General features: G+C 36.0%; 1 protein-coding gene across 3 annotated transcripts in view; it reads left to right on the top strand.

The window, feature by feature from the left end:
* The window catches only part of spoon (A-kinase anchor protein spoonbill), a 189,430-nt gene that overhangs the window by 47,681 nt on the left and 128,357 nt on the right, over positions 1-13,392 (top strand). Inside the window, exon 1 of one of the 3 annotated variants that reach the window (XM_069815969.1) lies at positions 12,225-12,366. The exons of the other annotated variants lie outside the window; for them this stretch is intronic. The gene's annotated coding sequence lies outside the window, so the exon portion shown is untranslated. Of the gene's footprint in view, positions 1-12,224; positions 12,367-13,392 lie in introns of those variants that run through there. 3 annotated transcript variants of the gene reach the window in all.

Here is a 13,392-nt window from a genome sequence, read left to right as displayed (position 1 = left end):
TAGATGAAATTATTGGGGATCATCAGTGCGGTTTTCGGCGCAATAGATCGACTATTGATCAGATTTTTTGTATTCGACAGATAATGGAGAAAAAATGGGAATATAAGGGTACAGTACATCAGTTATTCATAGATTTCAAAAAAGCATATGACTCGGTTAAGAGGGAAGTATTATATGATATTCTTATTGAATTTGGTATTCCCAAGAAACTAGTTCGATTAATTAAAATGTGTCTCAGTGAAACATACAGCAGAGTCCGTATAGGTCAGTTTCTATCAGATGCTTTTCAATTCACTGCGGGCTAAAGCAGGGAGATGCATTATCATCTTTACTTTTTAACTTCGCTCTAGAATATGCCATTAGGAAAGTTCAGGATAACAGGCAGGGTTTGGAAGTGAACGGGTTACATCAGCTTCTTGTCTATGCGGATGACGTGAATATGTTAGGAGAAAATACACAAACGATTAGGGAAAACATAGAAATTTTACTTGAAGCAAGTAAAGCGATCGGTTTGGAAGTAAATCCCGAAAAGACAAAGTATATGATTATGTCTTGTGACCAGAATATTGTACGAAATGGAAATATAAAAATTGGAGATTTATCCTTCGAAGAGGTGGAAAAATTCAAATATCTTGGAGCAACAGTAACAAATATAAATGACACTCGGGAGGAAATTAAACGCAGAATAAATATGGGAAATGTCTGTTATTATTGGGTTGAGAAGCTTTCGTCATTTAGTCTGCTGTCAAAAAATCTGAAAGTTAGAATTTATGAAACAGTTATATTACTTGTTCTGTATGGTTGTGAAACTTGGTCTCTCACTTTGCGAGAGGGACAGAGATTAAGGGTGTTTGAGAATAAGGTGCTAAGAGGGATGAAGTTACAGGAGAATGGAGAAAGTTACACAACACAGAACTGGATGCATTGTATTCTTCACCTGACATAATTAGGAACATTAAATCCAGACGTTTGAGATGGGCAGGGCATGTAGCACGTATGGGCGAATCCAGAAATGCATATAGAGTGTTAGTTGGGAGGCCGGAGGGAAAAAGACCTTTAGGGGGGCCGAGACGTAGATGGGAGGATAATATTAAAATGGATTTGAGGGAGGTGGGATATGATGATAGAGACTGGATTAATCTTGCACAGGATAGGGACCGCTGGCGGGCTTATGTGAGGGCGGCAATGAACCTTCGGGTTCCTTAAAAGCCATTTGTAAGTAAGTAAGGTTGGCAGTACAAATTACCCTTTTGTACCTCTAGAATTCTCCTGAATTAGTTTCTATAGAATACGTAAAATGAATGCAGTACATAAATTGAAGTAGACCATGATACGGTAAGCAACAATGGTACAGTTAATTTGGTTTGTGTTTTGTTTCGTTTGTTGTTTGGAGATGATGATGATGATGTTGATGATGATGATGATGATGATGATGATGATGATGAAACAAACAACAAACGAAACAAAACACAAACCAAATTAACTGTAGCATTGTTGTTTACCGTATCATTTCCTACTTCAATTTATGTACTATTGTTCATTTCAAGTATTTCACAGAAACTAATTCTAGCGGTACAAAAGGGGAATATGTACTGCCAACCTAACAGTACAAATGAAAAAGGTCACTGAGATTACGGACATTTTGGAGGGAACACATCATTATGTTACTTTGTACAATAATCATTTGAGTTTTGTAATTAGTAATGTTTTCCACTTGTCATCTGACTTCCGTGTCACACATATTTTAATGCACTGTTGTAGCCACCCCTCTCCCCATTTGCGAGAGTCAGGGAATTACTAGGGAGCTATAATTACAGTAAGTACTAGATAATCATTCTTATTATCAGTTTCTTGGTAAAAGTGACTAAGTCACATTGAAGGCTACCAAGCATTATGAAAATTTAAGACATAATTTTATATTAAAAACTAATAATATAGCACATTTACCTTCAAAATAACTAATTACTAACATCTATAGAGGTACAGTTATCTTTGGATGGATAATTAAACCTTTAAATGCCTTTTCCCAACAATTTTGCATTTTGGGCTTGGTCACTTTTACCAAGAAACCGATATTACGTGAAAAGGATTTGTGGCCTAAAACTAAAACCACGTGGTTATCACAATATACAGTGGCCTACATTTCTCAGACGCCAGTGAAGCAAAAGAAAATTGTACCTCTTCAGTGTAGTTTTTCTGGAGAATTACCATTGATTTAATTGTTTTTAATTTCTTGTCACGATTCTGTGCGAACTGCAAGTTATTTTTCTTTGGTGAAATTGGTGATAGAGAGATGAGACCGATTTACCATAGATTACATTACATAATGTCTCACAGTTAGTGAAAACTTAGCAATTAATTCAAACGGGTTCGAACCCACGCCCAAGTGCAGTCTTGGATCAAGAGACCAGCCGCGTAGCTCTGAGCTACGCCTGTCGTCAGATTTGTTACAATAATATTTTGTAATGGTACTAAAGCCCCTGTACAGGACCAGCACCATCCATCATCGTGATAAATTTGAGAAGCTATGATAACGAAATCCGGTTAGGGAAATTAACTATAACGGAAGAGAAATCACCATTCTGACCACACTTCCGTACCGGTCGGATGATCGTTCACCTCTGCTGAGGTATGTGGACGTGAAGCCAGCAGTCATCTGGTCGATTTTGGCCTTCCATGGCCTGTCGCGTCACGGATTACTTGCTAAAAACTCCTTTACTTTTGTATCCTAGATTTTCGGGCTAAAATCCAACTGAGGGTGATGGACTATAAAGAGCGATAAAGCCCTTAGCATGGCTTTATTTAGGAGGAAAGTAAAGCCGGGAGGCGTGAGTCTTAGATTGCGGGCACTTAAAAGATCCTTGACCTTAATGGAGGGTTACAGGCAAAATGTTATCATTCCTTGTCCACGTTTAATTTCGACTTTGAGTAATCTCTCTGTAGTTGAAATCATCGTTCAATGAAATGCTGCTAATCCTCCAAAATGGAATTTAATTAATAAAATTAAACTTGCAGGTCGGAAATTTTTTCATTCATGCTTTAGCCTACAATGGGGGATTTGCTGAATGCATGAAAATAAAGTAGGCCTAATTTATCGACATTTCTGTAATGTATTGTTATCATATACACCCTTAGGTGATTAGATTACAATAGTCATTGGAAATCATATTTGATCAAAACAAACGGAATGACATTGACAGACTGAGATGGATTACATGTACCAGCTTAGATTCTGATAAAGGATTCTCGGAATTCACAAACTAAGAGATAAAAAAATTCATCCAAATATTTAAATAGAACGGAAGTTTCTGCCAGTAAAATATTATGTTTTATTATTTTAAAATTTGAATGTACTTTGAAGTTTAAATAATAATAATAATAATAATAATAATAATAATAATAATAACAACAGTTAATAATTTATTTATTTAATCTGGCAGAGCTGAGGTCAGTAGGCCTTCTCTTCCGCCCAGCAAGACTAATAATTCTAATTGAATACAATTGGCATGGCAACAGGAATACTTTCCCGTTATTATTTTGTTTTACATAATATATCTGATACACGAAATCGTCATGCATCTGATTTTTTTTACTGTCCCAGAAATGACAGTTATATAGAATACGTTCAATGCTAGTATGATATTTTTTTAATATCCTACAGGAAATCCTGATGAAGTATGAGATGCGTGCCTACATTTTGTACCTATATGTAATGTATGTATGTATGTTATTGTTTGATTATGTGATAATACACGTATATTACGAGGTATTTGAAGTACGCGTATATTAGATGGTTGTTGAAGTGACTCTTCTCTAGATACGAAACAATAGTGTGACGAATGTTTTATTCGGGCGGTACCTCGAAGAAAATACTCACTGCTTCCGTTATCGATTTGTATTATAACAAGGAAACTGAAGCAAACATAAACAATGTACGATAATCTATACAAAAGAAGATCTGTAATTTTAATTTACCATACAAACTTCTGGAATGCAGTCTTTTGTTTTAATTTGCCCGCTGACAGGTTCCGAAAGGAATAATTTGTTTTGCACGAGAAAAGAAAAAAAAGAAAGTAAAACAAAACTAGTAGTTAATATGAATATATGTGAAAATCAGGTATTTTTAGAGAGCTAAAATTGTTAGGAACAAGATTTATACACTGGAGAATTAAGATTAGTTATACAAAATAAAAAATAATATGAAATTGAAATATAAACGCCATTTTTTCTTCAGTCATTAACAGCCTTTTCTTGAAGCTCTGTTACAGTCAGCGCGTCTGACCGCGAAACCAGGTGGCCCGGGTTCGATTCCCGGTCGGGGCAAGTTACCTGGTTGAGGTTTTTTCCGGGGTATTCCCTCAACCCAATATGAGCAAATGCTGGGTAACTTTCGGTGCTGGGCCCCGGACTCGTTTCACCGGCATTATCATTCAGACGCTAAATAACCAAAGATGTTGATAAAGCGTCGTAAAATAACCTAATAAAATAAAAAAATTGAAGCTCTGTTTAGCATTGAGATGAATACACTCTGCAAAATGTCAACAGTTAAACTGTTAAAAACGTCTGAAGGCATTTGTTCTAAATTATTTTCTACTTTCGTTGTCTTATTTTAACGATCGTTAACCAATTGTTTCGTTTTTAAATTTTTAAGCGTACGGTATTGAGTATAAAAGTGTTAAATTGAACCCAAATCTATCATGTCTCATTGTACGAAAATTCGAACATAATTACACATTAAGAAGTTTCACTTCTCCCGCGCATACTCACTTTTTTTAAATTTACGAAGCTAAATAAGACGGTTTTCTTATGCTTTCTAAATGTCTTAACATTTTATTTTGCGGAGTTGGCACAATAGAATGAATGTAGCTACTACATTATTATTTTTAGTAGGTTATTTTACGACGCTTTATCAACATCTAGGTTATTTAGAGTCCGAATGAGATGAAGGTGATAATGCTGGTGAAATGAGTCCGGGGTCCAACACCGAAAGTTATCCAGCATTTGCTCATATTGGGTGGAGAGAAAATCCCGGAAAAAACCTCAACTAGGTAATTTGCCCCAACCGGGATTCGAACCCGGGCCACCTGGTTTCGCGGCCAGATGCGCTAGCCGTTACTCCACAGGTGTGGACACTACGTTATTGTAATTATTCTACTGTAATACAATATAATTCCATGCAGTTTTTTTTTCCGAAATTCACCATAGGCCTACAGTAACATTTGTGAATGAAATATTTTCTCTTTAACCCTACCAATACCAAGGTATTTTGAGTAACATGCAGTACCAACGGGGGAGGGAGTATTTTGTGACCACTAGAAAAATGTTTAATTTCGAACTGTTTTTTTAAACATTTGTAATCAGCAAATAGTATGTATACTATAATGAAAGGAAAAATTGAAATATTGTATATTTTCGAACAATTACTTCGACGTAATAGTCTGGAAAATGTTGCGCATAACGTTCTTCAATCCGTCCTCACATATTGAACAGACCACAGTTATACTACAAAAACGTTTAATTTTGAACAATTTTTTTCATTTGTAGTCAACAATAGTATGTACTAAAATAAAAGAGAAAAATTGAAATGTCATTATATATTTTCGATCCTCCGGACCCTTTACATCCGGAGGTTACATTTGTTGTTTTATATTTGATTCTACATAGTTGACATTTCGGACCTTATACATCCGAATATTTTATAAAATTTTATTGTTTTGAAATGTGATACACAATTTATCTCTGGTGCCTTAGTTTTATTATTTTATTGGTTCGTTTTGAATACTACCTAGGGTCGGAGAACTGCTCACTTCTATGATTCTTTACAAATCATCTTGTGTATACTCCATTTGTGTACCTCGTTTTTACCGTGGCAAAGCTTTTTAGTTCTTTTTAGCATTCTGATTATTGTATTAATTGTATCTTTGTTTTACGAAGAATTTTAGATAAGGACGCAAATAGCCATAGTCGCTGACGCGCCCTTTTTTAAACCCCACTAACTAACTAACTAACTAACTAACTAACTAACTAACTAACTAACTAACTAACTGTATATTTTCGAACATTTACTTTAACAAGGGGGAAATATTTTTTGTCCACCTTGACATATTTTCGTATTTTGGTAAAACTATCAGTGAAAACTATTAAACAATAACACAATTAGATAGAAGGATTCATAGCTGACAATAAATAATGTTTTCATTTTTTAATGTATGAATTAGATATTCAAAATCCTACATTTTGGAGAAGGTGGGCACAAAGTACCCGTTGGTATTGTTAGAGTTAATATAGCCTACAAACCAACTCATTACTGCCTTGTTAATATGTCTGTGTTTACTTTCGCATTTTCAGTTCCGATCATTTAAATAATTGTCTCTCTATTCCGCACGTGAGTAATAAAATGCAACTTCTGTGATGAATTTATGTAATTAGCTCTCATGTTTGCAGAGGAGTAATATCATTTTGAAGAAGTTTCATCTCCATTATATTTGTCATCTTTATTATGCATGTTTTTGCGATCTTATTATATATTCTGGGAGGTATGAGGGAGGAAATTAGGCTATATTAATAAATTACATCTAAAATCATGCTCTCAGACAATAGGTCTGTGGCCTGTAGTCAATGATTGGGACGAAGAGCGAGTTGGCTGAAAATTCCCCTCATATATGGTATTTGCTGAGTGCTGTCGTTGCGATCTAGTTTACTTTCTCGAAAATGTTAAGTTTTTAAAATTTTGAAATGTTAAGGATTAATATTCAGTGGCGGATCGTGAAGTTTAGTCATGGGGTGTCTAATTATGAAAACTCAAAATTTCAGAAACGTTGAAATTTTAAGAATGACAAAAAAAAAACAATGGATTATATATATCGCAACTCGGGTAGTAAAATTAAGCTCTTCGGGCTAAAGAAAGCAAAAAGTTGTTTTAATTTATTTTGACACTGAGGGCTGCAACTGTTAGTGAGAATATTCCGACAGAACACACATACATTAAAAACAAAATACTTGGTAGTTTGTTATTATCCTGCAGTGGCAGGGCGAACCATAGCGCTGCTTCAATCTGAGATAATATGCTAGTCCTCAGCTAGATTCATTCCTAACTCATACCAGTTGACTACGCTGAGATTTGCCGAGTATCCAGTCGAAGAGGCAACCTCACTGTTCGTAGACCAGACTCTTCCTGGCGCCGCAAGCTGGCAATCAGAGAATGCTGTGAAGTGCTGGAGTGGATATCGAAATAAATTATATTGATGTAAAACCTGGAGAAACCGGGGAACCCCGAGAAAAACCCCAACTACAACTTTGCCCGTCACGAGTGTGAAAAATCCCAAGCCACCTGAATAGGTTTAATTTTGTATTATGCTTTCGCCACGTGAGAAATTAATGAAAAGTAATGTTAGTGTCAAAAATATTCGTGTGGGATTCTTTGTTGTGAGTTAATTGAACGTTATTATATTTTTATTGAATTTTCTTTGTGTACTTTACGTTTAACAAGGAGAAATTTAATGAACTAGTCTTTTGTAAAATGTTAGCTTTGTATGACGATATATTATGAGATAAAAAGTTATCACGATATTAATCATTATGTCTATTCGTGTTGTTCTTGCACGTCACCATCGTATTGAGCAAATAGAAGGAATGTTGCTTCGTAGCAACATCTGTCTTACATAACGTTTGTCAAATGAGTCATTGCCGATATTACTTTGTTCGCCGGTCTTTCCCCATTCCAAGGCCTTGGTCAGGAATTAAAACTTCCAGAGCGTATTCAGCACCGGATTCATTCGTCATTCGTTGCATGGACCATGTTTCATAATCGCAGGAGTATAAAAAGAGATTTCCTGGAGGACATAAGTTTGTTTTATATATTTACATCTGGGAATAGTCAACACAATACATGTATATGTCACTATATTGCAGTGAAAACTTCTGATCGAGTTTTCAGAAATAGACCGTCATCGATAGGTTCATCAAGACTGTATAAATTGCCAATATCCAATTATACAAAACTGAAAAAAATGGTTTATGTCTATGAATATAGTCATTAATTTTTTAGAGTAGTACAACGTGATGCGAAAAAAAAATAGCGTACATATACAGGGTGCAAGTGAAATAGCGATTTCCAGAGCGAATAGATCATGTTATACTTCTGTGAATACTTCTGATCGAGTTTTCGGAAATAGACCGTCATCGATAGGTTCTTTTTTTTTATTGGGTTATTTTACGACGCTGTATCAACATCTAGGTTATTTAGCATCTGAATGAATGAAGGTGATAATGCCGGTGAAATGAGTCCGGGGTCCAGCACCGAAAGTTACCCAGCATTTGCTCGTATTGGGTTGAGGGAAAACCCCGGAAAAAACCTCAACCAGGTAACTTGCCCCGACCGGGATTCGAACCCGGGCCACCTGGTTTCGCTCGATAGGTTCATCAAGACTATATAAACTCCCAATATCCAATTATACAAAACTGAAAAAAAAAAAATGGTTTATGTCTATGAATATAGTCATTCATTTTTTAGAGTAGTACAACGTGATACGAAAAAAAAAATACCGTACACATACAGGGTGGAAGTGAAATAGCCTTGCAGATTTCCAGAGCGAATAGCTCATGTTATATGTAACAAAAAACTACTTTATATCATATTGGTGGAAAGTTCATACATTTTTTCAGAAAAAAATGTTTATTTCCCTAATGTTTAACAATCTCTTATTCGGTAACTGTTGCGAGTAGGATCGTAATTTTTGTCAATATCGTTAGGAAATCTAATAAAGAATAATTTATCCCTCTGGCGTATTTCAATAGCGTGAACGGTTTTCTTGTAAATTTATTTTTAAAAACCTCTAAATTCAAGCCATTGCACGAAGCGAGCGATCTTAGGCCTACTTACGTACGGAGACTCACCGAGTTCGTTGACTTCTTACATCTGTATCACGAGTAGAGTGTATTAGCGACGATGTTGCCGCACTGTTTAAACTTCAAACTTAATTTTCTAATTAACCGTGCATTTAATCACAAAACGTAATACAGGCGTTCTATTCATTTACGTGTACCCTATCGTCCCTTTCAAGCTGCGAGGTTATTTTACTTCCACCCTGTATGTAACAGGTGCTTTCGTCAGGATTGATAATAAGTAGCAACATATTTTGGTATGTGGAAGTGTTCCGGAAACACTTCTACGTTAATGAAGGTGAAGAGCAATTTGAGTTTCCGAAGAAATGAGTAGTGAATTAACATTAACAATGAGCACATCTAAATATGACTGCCTCAAGATTATAGTACCTCGTTTGATAAGAGTTCTGTTTATCAGTTTGATGCTTTTAACCTAATTTCATGCTGTACTTTCAATTCATACTCTGTTTTCGTACGTTTGTTTTTACTTTTATCTGTCTACTTTGCAAACAGTACAGTAAATAATGGGTCTGAGAAATGCTTATCGCTATAACGGAGTGTTCACAAAATTGGTCTTAACATGAAACAAGATAGGAAATTGGGGGGGGGGGGGGACACCGAAACTTAGATGCTTAAAATCTAAGAACTTTCCAAGTTAAGAAAATTTGAAACGAGTTTTAAATAACCTATTTTAAATGGCTTTTGTTGAGAATCGTTTTTTAATAGTGAATTGTCAGTAATGCATGTTCTCAGTTTGTCATGTTATTTGAAGAATAAATATAAATAATAATTATTGAACCAAGTGTACTTTGAATTATTGTTGTTATAGCTTACAAATTCCTATTGAGAATATTAAATTATTGTTGATTTCTCTGTCTTTTCTCTTTTAATTGTGCCGTATTATGCATCAAGTTTTCTCAAGTAACACGACCTCCCCTATGCAATAATAACCCTCATACAAATGACATTTATCACGACACCATATAGACACCCACGTAGCTCAGGCGGTAACTCGTTCATCTGCTACTCTGGAGATACGCTCGGGCGTAGGTTTGATTCCCTCTTGGGCTGATTACCTGGTGTGGTTTTTCCGAGGAAATCCAAGTTGACAGTCATATAAAATTAATTTAATTAACAAGAATGTAACGAAGAGATTGAAAAAGGTATTATAGAACGAATTAAGATAACTCAAGATATATGGGAAACATTCCAGAAAGATAAGATTAGCTGCTTGGATTACATTTAACATTTGGGTTATAGATACCGAGGAAAGAAATTAGATTAGGTATTGAACTGCATGTCACCTTCGTTTGGTATAGGCCTATAGTTTTTAAATATGTGTTCACTTTGTATATAAAATGGGAAAGTTGTTATTCTCCAGTATTCATGGCTCTGAAATTTTCTTGCCACATTCGCCCAAGTGATACATTTCCTTATGAAATTCCTTGCCTAAATGATGGGTAAAATTCACTCAAATGATGGGTCGTTAGAGATATCTCGCTCAAATAAAAACCCTCTTCGTTTGTAGGGTATTAGGAGGATGGGGATTACGATTAGGAAGGGCAGCAAAGATAATGTTTCTAGAGTAGGTACTATCCTGGGATTGAAAATTAAGAAGAATCTGCGTTATACGAAAGTCGTTCACAAGAGAATCGTCCTAGGTCATGCTGCTTGAATTTAACGAACATACATATTTAAACTAATTGAAGGGTTCAGAAGCATAGTGGGCCAAGCGCCATTTACTAAAACCGTAGAAAACAAGGGTTAAAATTAAGTTATCACCATAATTCAATGGAAACATATAGCAAGTAATACATCAAAACTAAATAATACGTCAATCTACATTAAATTATGGTATTCACTTAACTTTAATCCTTGCTTTTATTCACCTAACTTTAATCCTTGCTTTCTCCGTTTTTAATAAATGGCGCTTGGCCCACTATGGCTCTGAACCCTTCAATTTTCGTTCGTTAAGAAACGTGGTGATAGTAGTTCGTTTCGCTTTTTCTCGTTTACGAAATAGGCCTACATTGAGTTGAAAATCGATGCTACTTACGCCACTTTTTGCGCGCACTCGGATCCTCATAATTCCGCGACACTATATTACAGTTTTCGCATTAATGCTCCAGTCAATGTTTTTTCTCTTAACTCTCATTAATACAGTAGTAGTGCAGTTCATGGCATCTGTTACTCATTCGTACACCGTCCAAATTCATGGGTATGTAGCTGGAAGTCTAGGAGCACGACTGTATATACTGTGCTTTCAAGAACCGAAAGAGGAATTTGGATTTAAAGTAAAGCAACCTGTAGACAAGTCCCGCGCCGTGCCGTCGTGGTCTAAGGCATTCTGCCTAGGACTCGCGTTGCGGAATGCGCGCTGGTTCGAGTCCTCATAGGAGAAGAAATTTTCTCATGAAATTTCGGCCAGTGTGTGAGACCGGTGCCCACCCAGCATCGTAATGCACTCGGGGAGCTACGATAGGTAGCGAAATCCGCTTGCGAATGTCAGCTATAACGGCTGGGGGGATCATCATGTTAACCACATGATACCTCCATTCTGGTTGGATGATCGTCCACCTCTGCTTCGGCATGTGGGCGTGAGGCCAGCAGCCAGCTGGTCGGCCTAGGCTCTTCACGGGCTGTAGCGCCACGGATTATTATTATTTTAACCTGTAGATAAAGATAAGTCATTTAATGTCGGGATCGATGCAAGTAGTTCCGATAAACTGACCAAAAATCATGTGAAAAGATGGTTGAGAGATATATTTCTCCCGGATGGATTAATGCTAGAGCTGTGATACGGTGTATGAGGATCTGAGTGCGCGTAAGAAGCGGCATAAGTAGCATCGATTTTCAAGTCATATTTCGTAAACGAGAAAAAAACAAAACGAACGACTATCAATACGAACAAAAATTAGCTTAAATATGAATTTTCATTAAATTCAAGCACCATGACCTGGAACGGTTCGTCAGACGTGAGTTCGAGGATTGACGGGCGCATACACGCAAACTGTACACATGTTCCTATCCTTATAAGGCATGGAAAGGTGAAGGAATAATCAGTAAGTTTTATAAAAAATTCTTTGTGCATTCGTTTCCTTTGCAGCGATTGAAAGGTTTTCGATAAAAAATTGTATGACTAGAGTCCCGGATAGACACGCATTTAAAGTGGTGTTTCTGTTGGACTCCACCGCCAACACTGAATTGTTTTTAAGCCGAACCAAACTGTACTGTACTATATTTAAAATCGTTCGGGGTAATACGTAGCAGAACACGTGGTTTTTTGGCCACGTCCCATCGTTGTGTATACAACGAGCATTCGGCGGTCTCGATTTGGTCAGAGAAGCATGCGTACACGAACTATTTCACGATTGTTACGTGAACGAACTCGCTCCTTGCCGTTTATGAGTAAGTTTACTACGGCCGCACCTTTCAAAAAGTGTTTTCTCTGTATGTGTTGTAACATGGACAACCCTGGTTGCGGTAAGTTATATTTCCTTTTAGCTTCAAAACATTTTCGAAGGTTTCAAAACTAGTAAACATGTGATTTAGACGTGGAAAGGCAGTCTAGCCTAGCAGTGCTTTGTTGTGTGTTTCTAGGCAGAGCGAACTGTCCTTGATACAGACAAAAGCTATTCGATGTATTGGTGAACTCGAAAAGAAGAATGTTATTTTGTTTCGTGAACCACGGGTAGTATTTCAATATCTTCCGTCTTGGGTTCAATAGTTTTTTATGTCATACACGTTATGTCATATTTGTTCCAACAAGAAGAAATGCTGGTATTTAACTGTTGGTGTGAAAGTGTAAAATGAAAGAATGTTTTATTTCTAGTACATTGAGTACGGAAGTTATCATACTCGTAATCGGACTTCAAATGTCAGTGTCATTGCCATGGATACCGGATAAGCGCTAGTTAAAGGAAGGACGCTTATCATTTTTGCAGCAGTTTTTTCGTCAGATAAATAGGCCTAAAGATAAGTATTGTACGAGTTGTTGAAAACTACTTTCAGATGTATAATTCTTGTTATAATTTACTTCATCATATGGCTATACGAATGTAAAGTAAGTATTGCAAAATAAAAATGCGGAAATCGGATTTCGCGTAAGATATATGTGGAAACTTCAAACATTAAGACTCATTTTTTCCCCCACAACATTTTATTGTATTAAGATATTAATGACCCTTTAAATGACTGTTTTTTTTTTTTTTTTTTTTTTTTTAAATTTTGGGTTTTTCAATTTTGGTATTTTCTGATTACTTGTTATTTCTACTTTGCAAATATATATAATTAATATATAATATCTTGCTTCAGTTGCCCATTATTAGCATTTTTATAACCGGAAGATGTCATTCCTTCAACCGGAAATTACTGTCTGAAAGTGTACTACTGTCATTTTCAGGTTTTTTTCTGTGACAAATATGTTAAATTTAGCGCTATTTGTTTGGAAGAAATTTTTCTCATATTATAAAGTTACTATTTCTTCCACTAGATACCAATGTTCTTTAT

This window comes from Periplaneta americana, chromosome 17, assembly GCF_040183065.1.
Source record: "Periplaneta americana isolate PAMFEO1 chromosome 17, P.americana_PAMFEO1_priV1, whole genome shotgun sequence".
NCBI classification, from domain to species: Eukaryota; Metazoa; Arthropoda; class Insecta; order Blattodea; family Blattidae; genus Periplaneta; species Periplaneta americana.
This window is presented reverse-complemented; position numbering and strand designations above follow the sequence as displayed.